This window comes from Haliotis cracherodii, unplaced genomic scaffold (genome assembly GCF_022045235.1).
Source record: "Haliotis cracherodii isolate W230 unplaced genomic scaffold, xgHalCrac1.p SCAF_17, whole genome shotgun sequence".
Classification (NCBI taxonomy): domain Eukaryota; kingdom Metazoa; phylum Mollusca; class Gastropoda; order Lepetellida; family Haliotidae; genus Haliotis; species Haliotis cracherodii.
The window spans coordinates 15,255,061-15,272,061 of record NW_027266272.1 but is presented as its reverse complement, the minus strand read 5'-3'; the positions used below and the strand labels follow the sequence as shown (position 1 = coordinate 15,272,061).

The 17,001-nt window shown below is 42.5% G+C and overlaps 1 protein-coding gene across 1 annotated transcript in view; it reads right to left on the bottom strand.

The window, feature by feature from the left end:
- The window catches only part of LOC139464910 (ferric-chelate reductase 1-like), a 126,668-nt gene that overhangs the window by 108,441 nt on the left and 1,226 nt on the right, over positions 1 to 17,001 (bottom strand). The gene's annotated exons all lie outside the window — the stretch shown is intronic.

Genomic DNA, 17,001 nt, shown 5'->3' with positions numbered 1-17,001 from the left:
AGTTTTTTCGGTCGTGGTTTCATTAACAGCGATATGAATTCGAATTCCGATGAAATCCAAGCATCAACTGCCTTAACGTTTGAATACGTAGTTCATACAGTTCGAGTATTTAACAAAATTGACATTTAGGACCAGATATTGTTTTATCAAACAAAATATCAAGGATACGTCACTGTTGTATTCCGAGACAGTTTTCAAAAAGGACATTTTTAATCTGAGCTTATCAGATATTTAGTACAGATTTGCGAAAAGCACAGCACGCATTTATAGTCAGATATGTATAAACTGAGGGCCAAAAAGAAAGTTTACCGAGTTTATTTTTTATGTTATTGAAAGCTGAAAAAGCTACTGTGACTGGGAAATTGTGTGCAAAAATATATTTGTTCAATGAAGACTGGGGTAAGAAATGAAATTGCAACCACGTGAACCCTGCCATATTTGAAATGTTGTAATTTGTGCTGAATAAGCAAAATTATTGACTTTCAAAGAAAAGTTTTCTAAGATTCCCATGAGCAGTTGTGTATTATGCAACGTTTTTTCATTTTTAAAAAAAAGTTTTAATTCAAATTATGCTTGATAAAAAACATATAGAGTACTGACTAAGCGCCAATCGAGCCCATTTTTATGTTATATCGCTAACTTTCAACTGGCAATTAAACAAATTATAAAATCAACTGAGAGCTATACTTTCTTTGGAGCCTCAGTTTATATTGGTCAGGAAGAACTGCTGACTCGTCACAATTTGTGTGCTTGGTCATGTGTACAGACGAGACAGAAGGTCATGCGGTCAGATTAACCAATTTGTTGGTCTCACGTACGGTTATTGAGCGATGTCTCCGTGTCACCGGTTGCTACATCCCTTGTGGCTTCACGCAGTGATCTAATCACATACAATAGCACCTACATGTCTTATGACATTAGGATGATCCATATAGTTCATTGTATTTATAAACTAAGTTATTATTTTATTTTAAAGATATCAATCTTGAAATGAAATAGTCCGAAAGGTCTGGAACAGAAGAGATATTCGTTAGCTTCTTGATAAAGTTTTGTTTGTTTGTTGTTTAACGTTACTACTATTTCTACTACTTTGGTTGGTTTGTTGTTTAACGCCGCACTCAGCAATATTCCAGCTATATGACGGCGGTCTGTAAATAATCGAGTCTGGACCAGACAATCCAGTGATTGATATCATGAGCATCGATCCACACAATTGGGATCACCCGACCCCGTTAGTCGCCTTTTACGACAAGCATGGGTTACTGAAGACCTATTCTACCCCGGACCTTCACAGGTCACTACTACTACTACTGCTACTAGTACTACTACTACTACTACTACTACTACTACTACTACTACTTAATATTATGTAAATAATCGAATCTGCACTAGACCAACCAGTGATTGATATTATGAGCAGCGAGCTACACAGTAAGGGTACAATGTCACGTAACCAACCAATTCACTAAACTTGACCATCAAATACACTAGTCACCTCTCGCAACCAGCATTGGTTTCTGGATTGCTGGGTTCTTGTCTAATCTGTATCCCCAAAGCGGAGATGATGTAAATTCTGGACCAAAAGAAAAATGAACCATGTTGCATGGTTGCTTAGAATGAAACAAACGAGAAATAGCTATTCGATGGCGATGCTTTTGATACGTGCATCATAGTTGTATTTTGAACTTTATGTTGGCAGTATTTCGGCGACTGTTTTCAGCCTAGTACGTTTTGATATGTAGTTGGTAATTGTTTTGGTCAAATCCAATTTTCAAGTGAATACTTTCTTTTGCCTAGCACTGTATATAATGTGAGTTGATATATATTCAGTAACAAAGTGGAAAGATAAATGTGAAGAATACCCACAAAAAAAAAACCGAGCTAAAAGTAAAGTCTCAAGGTTATTGTTGGCCATTTCTCATATGGTTGAGATACAATATGATGAAAATGACACCGGCATTTGAAAAGCGATAAATAATATACTTTCACATTTCATGATCAATTCACATTCAACGTGTCTTTCATCCCTAAAAGCATATTTTGAAGTCCCTTTTAACATTCACAAACAGTCCCAAAAATACCATTAATGTTTTCGTGTTAACGTAATGGATACGTCCAGATTGCAAAGGCTGTATGGAGATCTGATATGACCACATCAAACCAGCTTTTCTACGACATTCTGAGTTAGGTTCCGTCGAAATGATAGCGAACATTTCTCTAAAAGGATACGTTTAAATTTGACGGCAAACAAGATCTGGCTAATGAGCTCATATGATGCCAGTCTTTGATTTTAATTTGAAAGGGTGCCAACAGACTGGGGCATTAATGTACAACCATCAATCGTGATTATTTGATCTGGCATTCTCCGTACGATTCACACGCGTGACAGATCTTGAAAGGTTGCTAATAAATTGCAGCATTTAGGTGAGGATCATAAATCTGTATCATATGACCTCATCTTCATTTCCCCGTTCATATCTGTGTCAAACCCTTGAAAGGTTGTTAGAAGAACGACACATTTGGCCGATTTTTATTAAAACGGGATCACCATGGATGGACACAGGACATCTTGTGACGGCCAAGGAAAAGTATCAAAACCATTGAACATCCATTATGGAAAGTTTAAGAATCTCCGGAAAATGTGAAAACGCGCTAAATGGCTACTTAATGCCGATGGTGGCCCAGACTGTACTAATACACAGAAGCGACACGAACATTAGGCCTAACGGGTCTTTAGAGTGTAATTTCCCTTGGGAAAGCACAGATTATTACTACCGAAAATCGCGAAAGGGTATAATGGATTTCATGGTCGATTCTAGAATTTGGGGAGACGGTACAAATTAGTTTTATTCTTCTCTGCGAAGAGAGGCCATACTTGGAATTTTACGATTTTATTTTGTGTACTCAATCGTCCGCTGAGGGTTCGCGAGCTCCTCACACCAGCCTTAGGGTTCGGATAGAGGGAAGCAATGTTTAGAGTGGAAATACAAGTATGGTGAGGAGGTATTTGAAATTCAAATTTGAGACCTCGTTAGCGGGTTTTGGTGTGAGTGACTTTACCTCTTGTTGGAATGTATGGGCTGATGTCAAATCAGGAAGATAATTAGTGTATTGAAGTCACATGACCTGCTTAGTACACATACTGAGTGAGTGCGTGCGTGCGTGCGTCCGTGCGCGAGTGAGTGAGTGAGTGAGTGAGTTTACCGAAGCTGCAACGTCAGATCTGTTAGCGGCCTTCAAGACGGTCAGGCTGTCTTCAAGATTTTTGTCTGAGATGAGGAGACAAAGAATCAACAATACAAGACATCCAGAATGTTCAGTGAACAATGTTACGTTTGTAATGTTCTTGAATGAACTCAAAACAAATAGTTGAGGAAAGCCCGCAGTGAGTGAAGTCGTCAGTTTAATGTGGGAGGAAAACCTGCAGTGAGTGAAGTCGTCAATTTAATGTAGGAAGAAAGCCCGCAGTGAGTGAAGTCGTAAGTTTAATGTTGGAGGAAAGCCTCCAGTGAGTGAAGTCGTCAGTTTAATGTGGGAGGAAAACCTGCAGTGAGTGAAGTCGTCAATTTAATGTAGGAAGAAAGCCCGCAGTGAGTGAAGTCGTAAGTTTAATGTTGGAGGAAAGCCTCAGTGAGTGAAGTCGTCAGTTTAATTTGGGAGGAAACCCCGCAGTGAGTGAAGTCGTCAGTTTAATGTGGGAGGAAAGCCTCAGTGAGTGAAGTCGTCAGTTTAATTTGGGAGGAAACCCCGCAGTGAGTGAAGTCGTCAGTTTAATGTGGGAGGAAAGCCTCCAGTGAGTGAAGTCGTCAGTTTAATGTAGGAGGAAAGCCCGCAGTGAGTGAAGTCGTCAGTTTAAGGTAGGAGGAAAGCCTGCAGTGAGTGAAGTCGTCAGTTTAATGTGGGAGGAAACCCCGCAGTAAGTGAAGTCGTCAGTTTAATGTAGGAGGAAAGCCCGCAGTGAGTGAAGTCGTCAGTTTAATGTAGGAGGAAAGCCCGCAGTGAGTGAAGTCGTCAGTTTAATGAGGGAGGAAAGCCTGCAGTGAGTGAAGTCGTCAGTTTAATGTGGGAGGAAAGCCCGCAGTGAGTGAAGTCGTCAGTTTAAGGTAGGAGGAAAGCCTGCAGTGAGTGAAGTCGTCAGTTTAATGTGGGAGGAAAGCCTGCAGTGAGTGAAGTCGTCAGTTTAATGTAGGAGGAAAGCCTGCAGTGAGTGAAGTCGTCAGTTTAAAGTAAGAGGAAAGCCTGCAGTGAGTGAAGTCGTCAGTTTAATGTAGGAGGAAAGCCTGCAGTGAGTGAAGTCGTCAGTTGAATGTAGGAGGAAAGCCCGCAGTGAGTGAAGTCGTCAGTTTAATGTTGGAGGAAAGCCTGCAGTGAGTGAAGTCGTCAGTTGAATGTAGGAGGAAAGCCCGCAGTGAGTGAAGTCGTGAGTTTAATGTAGGAGGAAAGCCTGCAGTGAGTGAAGTCGTCAGTTGAATGTAGGAGGAAAGCCTGCAGTGAGTGAAGTCGTCAGTTTAATGAGGGAGGAAAGCCTGCAGTGAGTGAAGACGTGAGTTTAATGTAGGAGGAAAGCCTGCAGTGAGTGAAGTCGTGAGTTTAATGTAGGAGGAAAGCCTGCAGTGAGTGAAGTCGTCAGTTGAATGTAGGAGGAAAGCCTGCAGTGAGTGAAATCGTCAGTTTAATGAGGGAGGAAAGCCTGCAGTGAGTGAAGACGTCAGTTTAATGTTGGAGGAAAGCCTCCAGTGAGTGAAGTCGTCAGTTTAAGGTAGGAGGAAAGCCTCCAGTGAGTGAAGTCGTCAGTTTAATGTAGGAAGAAAGCCTCCAGTGAGTGAAGTCGTCAGTTTAATGTAGGAGGAAAGCCTGCAGTGAGTGAAGTCGTCAGTTTAATGAGGGAGGAAAGCCTGCAGTGAGTGAAGTCGTCAGTTTAATGAGGGAGGAAAGCCTGCAGTGAGTGAAGTCGTCAGTTTAATGTAGGAGGAAAGCCCGCAGTGAGTGAAGTCGTCAGTTTAATGTGGGAGGAAAGCCCGCAGTGAGTGAAGTCGTCAGTTTAATGTAGGAGGAAAGCCTGCAGTGAGTGAAGTCGTCAGTTTAATGAGGGAGGAAAGCCTGCAGTGAGTGAAGTCGTCAGTTTAATGTGAGAGGAAAGCCTCCAGTGAGTGAAGTCGTCAGTTTAATGTGAGAGGAAAGCCTGCAGTGAGTGAAGTCGTCAGTTTAATGTAGGGGGAAAGCCCGCAGTGAGTGAGGTCGTCAGTTTAATGTGGGAGGAAAGCCTGCAGAGAGTGAAGTCTTCAGTTTAATGTAGGAGGAAAGCCTGCAGAGAGTGAAGTCTTCAGTTTAATGTAGGGGGAAAGCCCGCAGTGAGTGAAGACGTCAGTTTAATGTAGGAGGGAAGCCTGCAGTGAGTGAAGTCGTCAGTTTAATGTAGGAGGAAAGCCCGCAGTGAGTGAAGTCGTCAGTTTAATGTAGGAGGAAAGCCTGCAGTGAGTGACGTCGTCAGTTTAATGTAGGAGGAAAGTCTGCAGTGAGTGAAGTCGTCAGTTTAAAGTAAGAGGAAAGCCCGCAGTATGTCAGGTCGTCAGTTTAATGTAGGAGGAAAGCCCGCAGTTAGTGATGTAGTCAACATTAACATTTCAGTGAAACCAATGAGGACGGGTATAAATGATGATGAGAAACCCAGGACTGAACCAACTGCAAGCGGATCCTGTTGAAGCAAAGGGAGACAAACAAGCATAGCATATGAAAACGCCTTATACCACTTGCACCTGCAGTCCTAATATATATTTGGCATCAGTTACCGGACTAATCGTGCGTCTGGAAGTAGCGTTATACTTCGTTATAACCATGTCTTAACACTGTGAACAGTTAGCCTTTAGCTTAACATGAGAGCTGTCAACTGAAATGTAAAAAAACCCATCGCAAATGACAAACAGTGAAGTCGGAGGAAGGTGTCGGGTGACGATGTCACAGCTACAATCCCCACAAATGCCAAACACGAAACATACAATACAGGAATGCTATTTGACTCAGTTTACTGAAGGGTTCTGTTCACCTCGAGGTGAGATTTGAGGTTCCATTCTTATGTGGATGTGTGTCAGCTATTTTTGTATCTGCAGATCGGTTGCCTTGGGGTAAATAGGTCATTCAGAATCAAACAAAAAACCCGTTTTAATAACCTGTTCACGTTCCGTAAATCTAAATGTGACAGGTCAACAGAAACGCTGTTTCTTATAAATAACAGTCATACAACCACTGGTGTGAATTTAAGCCTTCTTACTGAACATGTATCAAAACTAGCCTTTCGTAACCTAACTGGGTGCATAAAAAAGTAATCTCAAGTATAGCCCTGTGACGCAGACAGTACTCTTCAATATTCTGCATATCGAAAGATGAATCAAAGTAAGTGAGTGAGTTGTGTTTAACGCCGCTTTTAACACTATTCCAGTTATATCAGGACGTGTCAGCTTAATGTGGGAGGAAAGCCCGAAGTGATGCAGGTCTGAGACGTTTACCACTTCGGTGAAACCAACGAGCATGGGTAAGGTGCTGACAAACCTAGAAACATAATCGAACCGGGATTCGAAACCACAACCATAGGTTTCTGGTGTGCCCAAGGGACGCAACTCTGCACAGCGAATCGCGGCGCCTTAGACGACTGGGCCACCCGTGCCACCCGTGCGCCCTCAAAATCAGATTACAGCGTTATGTAATATCTTACTGGAACATTATTCAAACATATTACTAGAGACGTGCAATGCACAATTGCACCAGTGCGATATATAAATATCGGTTGTTAGCATCGTAACCATCAGGAACACAATATCGTGACTAAATATGAATGTGGTTGTGTACAGGAAGTTGACAGATTTCGAGGCGGAAGTGTCATGGTGTGGGGTGCTTTCTGTGGCAATGCACGTTCCAGGCTTCTTGTCATTTTGTGGCAACCTCAACGCTGCTGCTTACCGCGACTAGGTATTGGCACCAGAACTTCTGCCACATGGACCCGGTTTGATCTTCCAACACGACAATGTCAGACCCCACACAGCAATTTTGACAAGGAATTTCCTTCAGAATGCGAGAGTCAACGTCAACGTCAACGTCAACATCGAACACGTCTTGGATGCTCTTGGCAGAAGTCTGCGCACTCTCCAGAACCAACCACAGAATTTGCAAGATCTTGGCACCATTTTGCAGCAACAATGGCGTCGTCTTCCCAATCATGTGTTCACAAGCATCACAAGGTCCATGCGGAGGCGTTGTGTGGCAGTTGTCAACGCACATGGTGGCCCCAAGGTTGTTAGCATCGTGAACATCAGGAACACAATATCGTGACTAAATATGAATGTGGTTTATGATTCCCATAATGGCTTGAGAGGACGTTTCTAACTTATGTACCACATTGATTACCGTTCTGTGGAACAGGATAACGAATGTTCTCATTAGGTCACCGAACTGATGCCATGGGGAAACGACACTGGCACTCTTCATTTGTCAGGCGAGTTAGCACGACACTGGCACTTTTCATTTGTCAAGCGAGTTATTGAGGGAGCGTGAAGCAGCCATCCAATTTTTAGTTCAAGGGCTGAATTATTCCACCAATAAATAACAAAAACAACATACGCCATTTAAAATCATTAACATTGAGGCTCTGGGTAGCCAATCTTCTAGAGTTTCGCGTTGACGTTTTCCGGAGAGTAATGCTGTGGATCTCCGCCCCTGGTTAACGCGGGCAATTTGGCTAACAATCATTCATCCAATGTGTCACCCCGAAAACTAACAAGGGAATACTAACGTATTTTTCACACAATTACTTTTTAAGATGTTGGATCTTTCAAACAACACAATAAAAACCATTCCGTAATCTTTAAGTCAATTTGTCAGAGTTGCACCGGTCATAGTGAACCATATTTATCACTTTGACAAATCCCTCCATTTTCATAGAAACACATTACGCATTGTACACGCTGTATGATCATGATCACCGGAACTGGTCCAGCAAAACCACAAACAGCACGAAGAACGACGCCTGCCTCCCGATCCTCATTGTAGACGGCACAGAGAGGAATGAGTTACTGGGCGCTAGAAATACCCCGTGTCCTGCAGGGATACTACCAGTAGTGCCAATACTCCTCCTGCTGCTTCCTATAGTTCTAATACTGCTACTACTACTGCGGCTACTACTACTACTACTGCTACTACTACTACTACTGCTACTACTGCTGCTACTACTGCTACTACTACTGCTACTACTACTGCTACTGTTACTACTACTACTGCTACTACTACTGCTGCTACTACTACTGTTGCTGCTGCTACTGCTACTACTACTACTGCTGCTACTACTGCTACTACTACTACTACTGCTGCTACTACTACTGTTGCTGCTGCTACTACTACTGCTGCTACTACTACTGTTGCTGCTGCTGCTGCTACTGCTACTACTACTACTGCTGCTGCTGCTACTGCTACTACTACTACTGCTGCTACTAGTTCTACTACTACTTCGACTACTACTTCCACTGCTACTAGTTCTACTACTACTAGTTCTACTTCTACTACTACTGCTACTACTGCTGCTGCTACAACTACTACTGCTACTGCTACTACTAGTTCTACTACTGCCACTACTACTACTGCTACTACTAGTTCTACTACTAGTTCTACTACTGCTACTGCTACTACTAGTTCTACTACTACTACTGCTGCTGCTACTACTTCTTCTACTACTACTAGTTCTACTACTAGTTCTACTACTACTACTACTGCTACTGCTACTACTAGTTCTACTACTACTACTGCTGCTGCTGCTACTACTACTACTGCTACTGCTACTACTACTACTACCAGTTCTACTACTACTAGTAATAGTGCTACTACTAGTTCTACTACTACTACTACTACTGCTGCTACAACTACTACTGCTTTTTCTACTACTACTACAACTACTACTAGTTCTACTTCTGCTACTCTTACTGTTACTACTACTACTGCTGCTACTACTTCTACCACTACTGCTGTTCTTACTAATACTTTTGCTGATGCTACTACTGCTGCTTTTACTGCTGCTACTACTATTACTACTACTGCTGCTACTACTTCTACAGCTGCTGCTACTTCTGCTGGTGTTGCTACTACTACTACTAGTGCCGCAACGGCTACCACTGCTACTCCTCCTCCTCCTCCTCCTACTACTACTACTGCTGCTGCTACTGATGCTACTACTTCTACTGTTGGTACTACTACTACCATTGCTCGGCATTAAGGGGTTAAAACAAGGACTGGTCGGCTCGACGTCAGTATGCTGTGTCTGAGCGGGGCATTTGTGTTAAACAACAAGCGGTTCGTATAACATGTCCAGCTTGCACAGTCGCGTCAATTCTCACTGTATAACAAGTATCCTGCCCAATATCTATTGCGATGGTTTCTCCGTGGACGTATCCAGTATTTAAATCTCATCACATCCTTTGTCACGAATGCATGTTTATTCCCCAAAAGTCACGTTTGAATGACGCGTCTATCACCACTCCTTGCAGCGCGGTGCCGCCGGGAAGCTGGGCCCCTGACTCGTCTGGGATGTGGTCCGGCCCTACCGCACGTTCCAACAAGCTAATGAAATTACTTTGTATCTATGATTCATCAGCGTCTCTGGGTCACCGTGTTCAGGGTATCACTGATTCTGCACATACACATTTAGCCACTGCGGTTTGTAAAGTTGTTACGTGGACATCGCCTTCACGTTGAGGTGCTGTATCGTTAAAAGTATATCTTGAGTGAGTGAGTGAGTTGGGTTTAACGCCACTTTTAACAGTGTCAGTCGTCAATTCCGACGCCAGTTCGCTGTGCAGAGTTGCGTCCCTAAGGCATACCAGAAACCTATGATTGTGGGTTCGAATCCCGGTTCGCCTCGATTATGTATCTAGGTTTGTCAGCACCATACCCGTGCCCCTGGGTTTCACCGAAGTGGTAAACGTCTGAGACCTGCATCACTTGGTGCTTTTCTCCAACATTAAGCTGACACGTCGTGAAATAACTGGAATACTGTTAAAAGTGGCGTTAAACCTAAATTCACACACTCACTCAACCTGTGCATGCGGAACGTTAACTACAGCTATTTTGATATACTTGTTTGTTGATAAACGTCGCATTCAACAATCTGTCAGTTTGGTTTGAAAAACTAGTGATCGATGGTATGAGCACCAACCGACGTCTCTTTCCTCAAGCATATGTTACAGGGACTCATTCTAACCAGAATTATAAACCTTGTACATGCAATATATATTTAAGGACAAGTAATATTCATTGTTTACCTCAGAGGTGTGTGTGTGTGTGTGTGTGTATGTGTGTGTGTGTGTGTGAGTGTGCGTGTGTGTGTGCGTGTGAATGTGTGAAAATGTGTGTGTGAATGTGTGTGTGAATGTGTGTGTGTGTGTGTGTGTGTGTGTGTGTGTGTGTGTGTGTGTGTGTGTGTGTGTGTGTGTGTGTGTGTGTGTGTGCATGTGTGTATGCGCCTAGTCCGGACCCCTGTCGGTTTTAAAGTGATATCCCACGGATAAACCATGCTACAGTTTAACATGGTACCCTACTCAGCGCCTACAACTCCTGGTTTTATCTCCTTAATGAGCTAGGCAGGGTAACAACAAATACAATACAATATTTTATTGTCTTTTGGTATGACGCGACCGGGGATCGACCATCTGACCTTCAGGTCTCCGTGCAGATGCTCTATCCACTAAACAACGGAGGTTATCCAGTCACTTATGACGAAATACAAAATAGGAGGGTGGCTGAAAAGTTAACCACGAAAGATACATAGTCGCCCTTAACACTTTGTATTAAGTACAATTCTTTCCATGCTTACAAGCTGCATTTAAATTAAATACACAACCAGGCAGCATATTTCAGCGGGCATCAAATAGACTATATACTCTCTGATGATAAAAATGGCCAAAATTGGCTTCCGCACTGTCATCAAGTATCTCCAACTGAAAGGTTTAACTCCAACAGCCATGGTGTTAACGTCAGTGGACGATGAGCCTTCCTTTGCCGCTGTTAAGAGATGAACAGTAGAGTTGAAGAGGGAAGAAAGATCCTCGACGAACATCCCAAATAAGGAAGACCTTCAACTACCACTACTAATGATAGTGTTGATAATATACATGGTATGATTATGGATGATCGACGACTCGTCACAAAACCAATGTAGCAGGCATTTCTCATGAGCAAGTTGAGAACATTATTAGGGACGAACTGGAAAGAGGTTTCAGAATATATCTAATCAAGGATGAGTATTGCGTTCACCACTATCAGCCAGAGACTTAACAACAGTCAAAGAAGTTGAAACATTAGACATCTCTTCCTCAGAAGAAGGCAAAGTCTGTTCCATCAGCTGCCAAGGTGATGGTTTCGGCTTTCTGGTATTCCAAAGGTACCATGCTAGGGGACTAACTCTCGAAAGGTCACCCCATTAATGGACAATATTATGCTAATTTGCTGAGACAATATCGAGGATAAACTTCGTAGAGAAATCACAAAGAGGTGTTATTCCACCAGGACATTGTACCTGTTGACAAATCTGATGTCGCGATGAAGGGTAAACGTCGTAGAAAAGTTACAAAAGGGGTGTTACTCCAACAGGACAATGTAGCTGTTGACAAATCTGATGTCGCGATGAAGGGTAAACGTCGCAGAAAAATTACAAAAGGGGTGTTATTCCACCAGGACAATGTAGCTGTTGACAAATCTGATGTCACGATGAAGGGTAAACGTCGTAGAAAAATCACACAGGGAGCGTTATTCCACAAGGACAATGTAGCTGTTGAAAAAATCTGATGTCGCGATGAAGGGTAAATGTCGTAGAAAAATTACAAAAGGGGTGTTATTCCACCAGGACAATGTAGCTGTTGACAAATCTGATGTCGCGATGAAGGGTAAACGTCGTAGAAAAATCACACAGGGAGTGTTATTCCAACAGGACAATGTAGCTGTTGAAAAATCTGATGTCGCGATGAAGGGTAAACGTTGTAGAAAAATTACAAAAGGGGTGTTATTCCACCAGGACATTGTAGCTGTTGACAAATGTGATGTCGCGAAGAAGGGTAAAAGTCGTAGAAAAAAAAAAAAAAAGGGGTGTTATTCCACCAGGACAATGTAGCTGTTGACAAATCTGCTGTTGCGATGAAGGGTAAACGTCGTAGAAACATTATATAAGGGGTGTTATTCCACCAGGACAATGTAGCTGTTGACAAATCTGATGTCGTGATGAAGGATAAACGTTGTAGAAAAATTACAAAAGGGGTGTTATTCCAGCAGGATAATGTAGCTGTTGACAAATCTGATGTCGCGATGAAGGGTAAACGTCGCAGAAAAATTACAAAAGGGGTGTTATTCCAACAGGACAATGTAGCTGTTGACAAATCTGATGTCGCGATGAAGGGTAAACGTTGTAGAAAAATTACAAAAGGGGTGTTATTCCAACAGGAAAATGTAGCTGTTGACAATTCTGATGTCGCGATGAAGGGTAAATGTCGTAGAAAAATTACAAAAGGGGTGTTATTCCAACAGGACAATGTAGCTGTTGACAAATCTGATGTCGCGATGAAGGGTAAACGTTGTAGAAAAATTACAAAAGGGAGCGTTATTCCACCAGGACAATGTAGCTTTTGAAAAAATCTGATGTCGCGATTAAGGGTTAACGTCGTAGAAAAATTATATAAGGGGTGTTATTCCACCAGGACAATGTAGCTGTTGACAAATCTGCTGTCGCGATGAAGGGTAAACGTTGTAGAAAAACTACAAAAGGGGTGTTATTCCACCAGGACAATATACCCGTTGACAAATCTGATGTTGCCATGACTGCACTCGATGAATGTGACTTTTACCTCATTGAACATCCTCCGTATTCACAAGATTTGGCACACCGTTAGATTTCCACCTCTTCCTAAACGTTGAGGATTTTACACCATCAGGAGAAAGTCTTCTACACCAGTGGGATACAAGCACGCCAGTATCGTTGATGGACCTCGAATGGGATGTTTCAGACATCGTTCGTAACACGCTGAAATCACTCCTTGATGAGAGATAATACCAGGATACGCTAAGTAAGGATAAGATTTATGGATGAACAACTACTTTGTTACAAATATATGCATCTGACAGCATACGCTAGTTAACCAGCGTTTGTTGTGGAGAAGTTTTGTTACACTCCTCGTAATTTTATTACGAAGACAGGCCGCGTAAATCAGAACTGCTTCTCTAAATGATTAATTGATCTCGTGATGAATAAAAGACCGTCTTTGTGCATGAGGAATGTAGACATCTTGACTGGTCCTAACTACATAAGGGATCTCAGACGTGATACAGACATTCCCAAACTGTCACAACTCCAGAGAAAGGACTGTTTTGCTTCACGAACCTTAGCAGCTAAATCTGACGTGTGAGTGGAGTTTACTTGTTGATGATAACAACCCTATCGAGCAGGAATAAAGCAACGACGACAGTAACTACAGGAGCGTCTAGAACGGAACGGCATGTGAAAACGAACGCAATTTAAGCCCCTTTTTTCATAGTTTATATATACAAGCGTCTTACGTAAGGAGTGAATTGACAAATTACGCGGGTGAGTGGAAAGAGTGAGTGAAAGTGTAAGCGGATGAGTGAATGATTGGCAGTGAGTGAGTGAACACCAACTTGTTTGTTGTTCAACGCCGCATTCACCACATTTATAGTCGCCTCTTACGACATGCAAGCATCCATGCCTTGCCTCGAACCTATTCTCTACTCAAATCTCCACGGGTCAGACTTATTCTATGTATATATAATTATCTATGTATCTATATCTATGTGTGTGTGTGTGTGTGTGTGTGTGTGTGTGTGTGTGTGTGTGTGTGTGTGTGTGTGAAGGATGGACGCCATCGCGAAAATATTCACATCTATCATGTAGGGCTACAGTCTGTGAATTAGCATACATGAAGACTAAGTGCTGGACAATTGAGACACGTATGTAGGCACGGCGATGGGAGCACGGGATCAATAGATAAACACCTCCTCATTAGTGAGGAGGAAGTGCATAGCGAAGGAGTCACGTGTTGTGGTCAATTGGTCAGCGTAGGTCGTATTGAACATGAGGATGGACAACAGAGGTCGTACGGTGAATCATCATAGATTAAAGAACGGGTTAATCCTTGCGAGGAACACCATGTGCCTGTCCGTACGTGAATACATGACTGAGTGAGAAGGTTATTTTACATCGCTTTCAGGAATATTCAAGCAACACGTCCCGGAAGACAGATGACTATTCCACGCTTGGTATTTTCCTGCCCTTCTCCCGGCCATTCCCCGCTCCCTTTGCAAACCAGTGTATCCCAATCTATAAATGGTATTTGCACATTATTTGACGGGGAAAGGAGCTACCCAAAACTTCCAAATCACACATGGTCATGTAGAGAAGGATAAACGCACGCTTTAACTTATATACCCCTCCTCCCACAAAAGACAGAACACAATTGGGCATTCCTCCCGTATTAAGCTGGAAATCGTTGATATGACTGAAAATATTGTTGAAATCTACGACCAACTCAACCCTCCCTGTATGTGTATGGAGAACAGGTTCTAAATCTCTTCAGACCGATGCATACAAAAAAACAAGACTAACTCTTCCTCTCTTCAAATACGTTTATCATAACAGACATTAGCTTAACCGTTACGCCATGTCTTCAAGATGTCTCTGTGCCCGTTTGAGATATCCGCCTGACAAACATGATGTGGTTAAATTCACTTTTGAAGGACCTATAATTTCTCTGAATAAATATCCGATTTACACAAATGATCAGGTGCCATTCTTCATATGTACTTATGGGAAAAAGAGTGTGTGTGATAGAAAAGCCTTACAGTTAGATGAATAAATAATCAATTGAAAGCAGGTGCTCCTCAGTTTAAAATCGCCTTCAGAGGCTAGCGTGTATGGAAGTGATTAAGCTCGGGAAGAAGCTGAGGGCGTTAGGACTGTAACGACTTGCGGGATTGCTATTTGTCAATTGTTGGTGCAGCGTTAGGTGATCACAAACATGATGGTTTCAGAGCAGCACAATTTCAGTGATTCATAATACAAGTAGGATCATGATGTTTCCATAAATCAATGACGTCCCCTTCACGGAAGGATGAGACAGTACACGCAGTGAAAGCATGTGGTAGAAGTTGCCACCGCCATGTCCATACACCCATCTTGCCATCCATTACAATCAGCTGGTTTCAGTCCCAAATGCCAACACAACCCCGAAGACACACAGCCTCATTGAACAGGAACCAATTAGTGGCGAACATTGTGTCACTTTATCATTAGGTAGCCTCCCTGCATCTGCCTGACTTTCCAGCCAGAGGCATTATTTTCTACTTGGTTCTAAATATGAGTCCTAAGGGTAGGCTTTAGACCCCATCATATAAAGATGTATAACCAGCTGTACACGGGACACCATATATAATTATATAACCATCTGTACACGGGACACCATATATAGTTATATAACCATCTGAACACGGGACACCATATATAATTATATAACCACCTCTACACGGGACAACATATATAATTATATAATCACCACTACACGGGACACCATATGTAATTATATAACCACCTTTACACGGGACAACATATATAATTATATAACCATCTGTACACGAGACACCATATGTAATTATATAACCACCTCTACACGGGACACCATATATAATTATAAAACCATCTGTACACGAGACACCATATGTAATTATATAACCACCTCTACACGGGACACCATATATAATTATATAATCACCTCTACACGGGACACCATATATAATTATATTACCACCTCTACACGGGACACCATATATTATTATATAACCACCTCTACACGGGACACCATATGTAATTATATAACCATCTGTACACGGTAAGATCCCAGTTAGAACTGGTCTTCTGCGATCCATGTAAAGGGCAACTAACGGGATCGGGATATTGCTAAGTGCGGCGTTACACAAAAAAACAAACAAACAAATCTAACGGCCACCATTGGACACTGAGGGCCTGTTCCTTGCCTGAGTTCCAACGGGGATCGCAGCAATGAGCAGAATTGTAACTGATGTGTATTCATAACTCTTACATCCTTTGGCAGAACCTACCATGGACAGACGGGGCACCACGTTTTAAAGTCAGTGTTGTCAATAGGCCATTATAATGTTGAAGGTGAGGTGAGGTGAAATGAGCTTTAACGTCGCGTCCAAGATTATTGCACTTATATAGCGACGTGCATGTACGTGTGTGTGTTTGTGTGGCTGCTAGTACTAGTCCGGACTGATGCCGATTTATAGTGCTAGCTCACTGAGATACCATGCCGCAGTTTAACATGAATACCCCACTCAGACACAGTATACTGACGCCTAGCCGACCAGTCCTTGTTGTAGCCCCTTAATGCCGAACCCCGGACCTTCCGCTCTCCGCTCTCCAGATATTCCAGTGATTGACATCATGAGCATCGATCCATACAATTGGGATACGATGACACGGATCAATCAAGTTAGCGAGCCTGACCACCCGATCCCGTTAGTCGCCTTTTTACGAGAGGCATAGTCACCACGGCAAGCATGGGTTGCTGAAGACCTATTCTACCCCGGATCTTCACGGGTCAGTATAAAAGTAAGTATAAAACAACTAACAGTAACGAACAGGATTTTCATGTATGGTGCTGAAGGAAATGTTAGCTCAGATAAACGATTTAAATAAGCAACACCTGAACTCATTTTCGTCATAAAATCTAAAATAAACTGGAGCAGAATAGTAACGGAAGTCTTGTAAAACAAGTTCCAGGAACTGTAAGCTGTAGACGGAAACAAGTGTCTGGCGATTCCTGGAAGTTTCCCGCCAAAATCGATTGCGTACCTTTAAATAGACGAGATTGCAAGCCGTCACGTTGTAAACAAACTTGTTTACTATTCACGACCGACAACACACAGATAGGTCCGTAGCCAGGTACT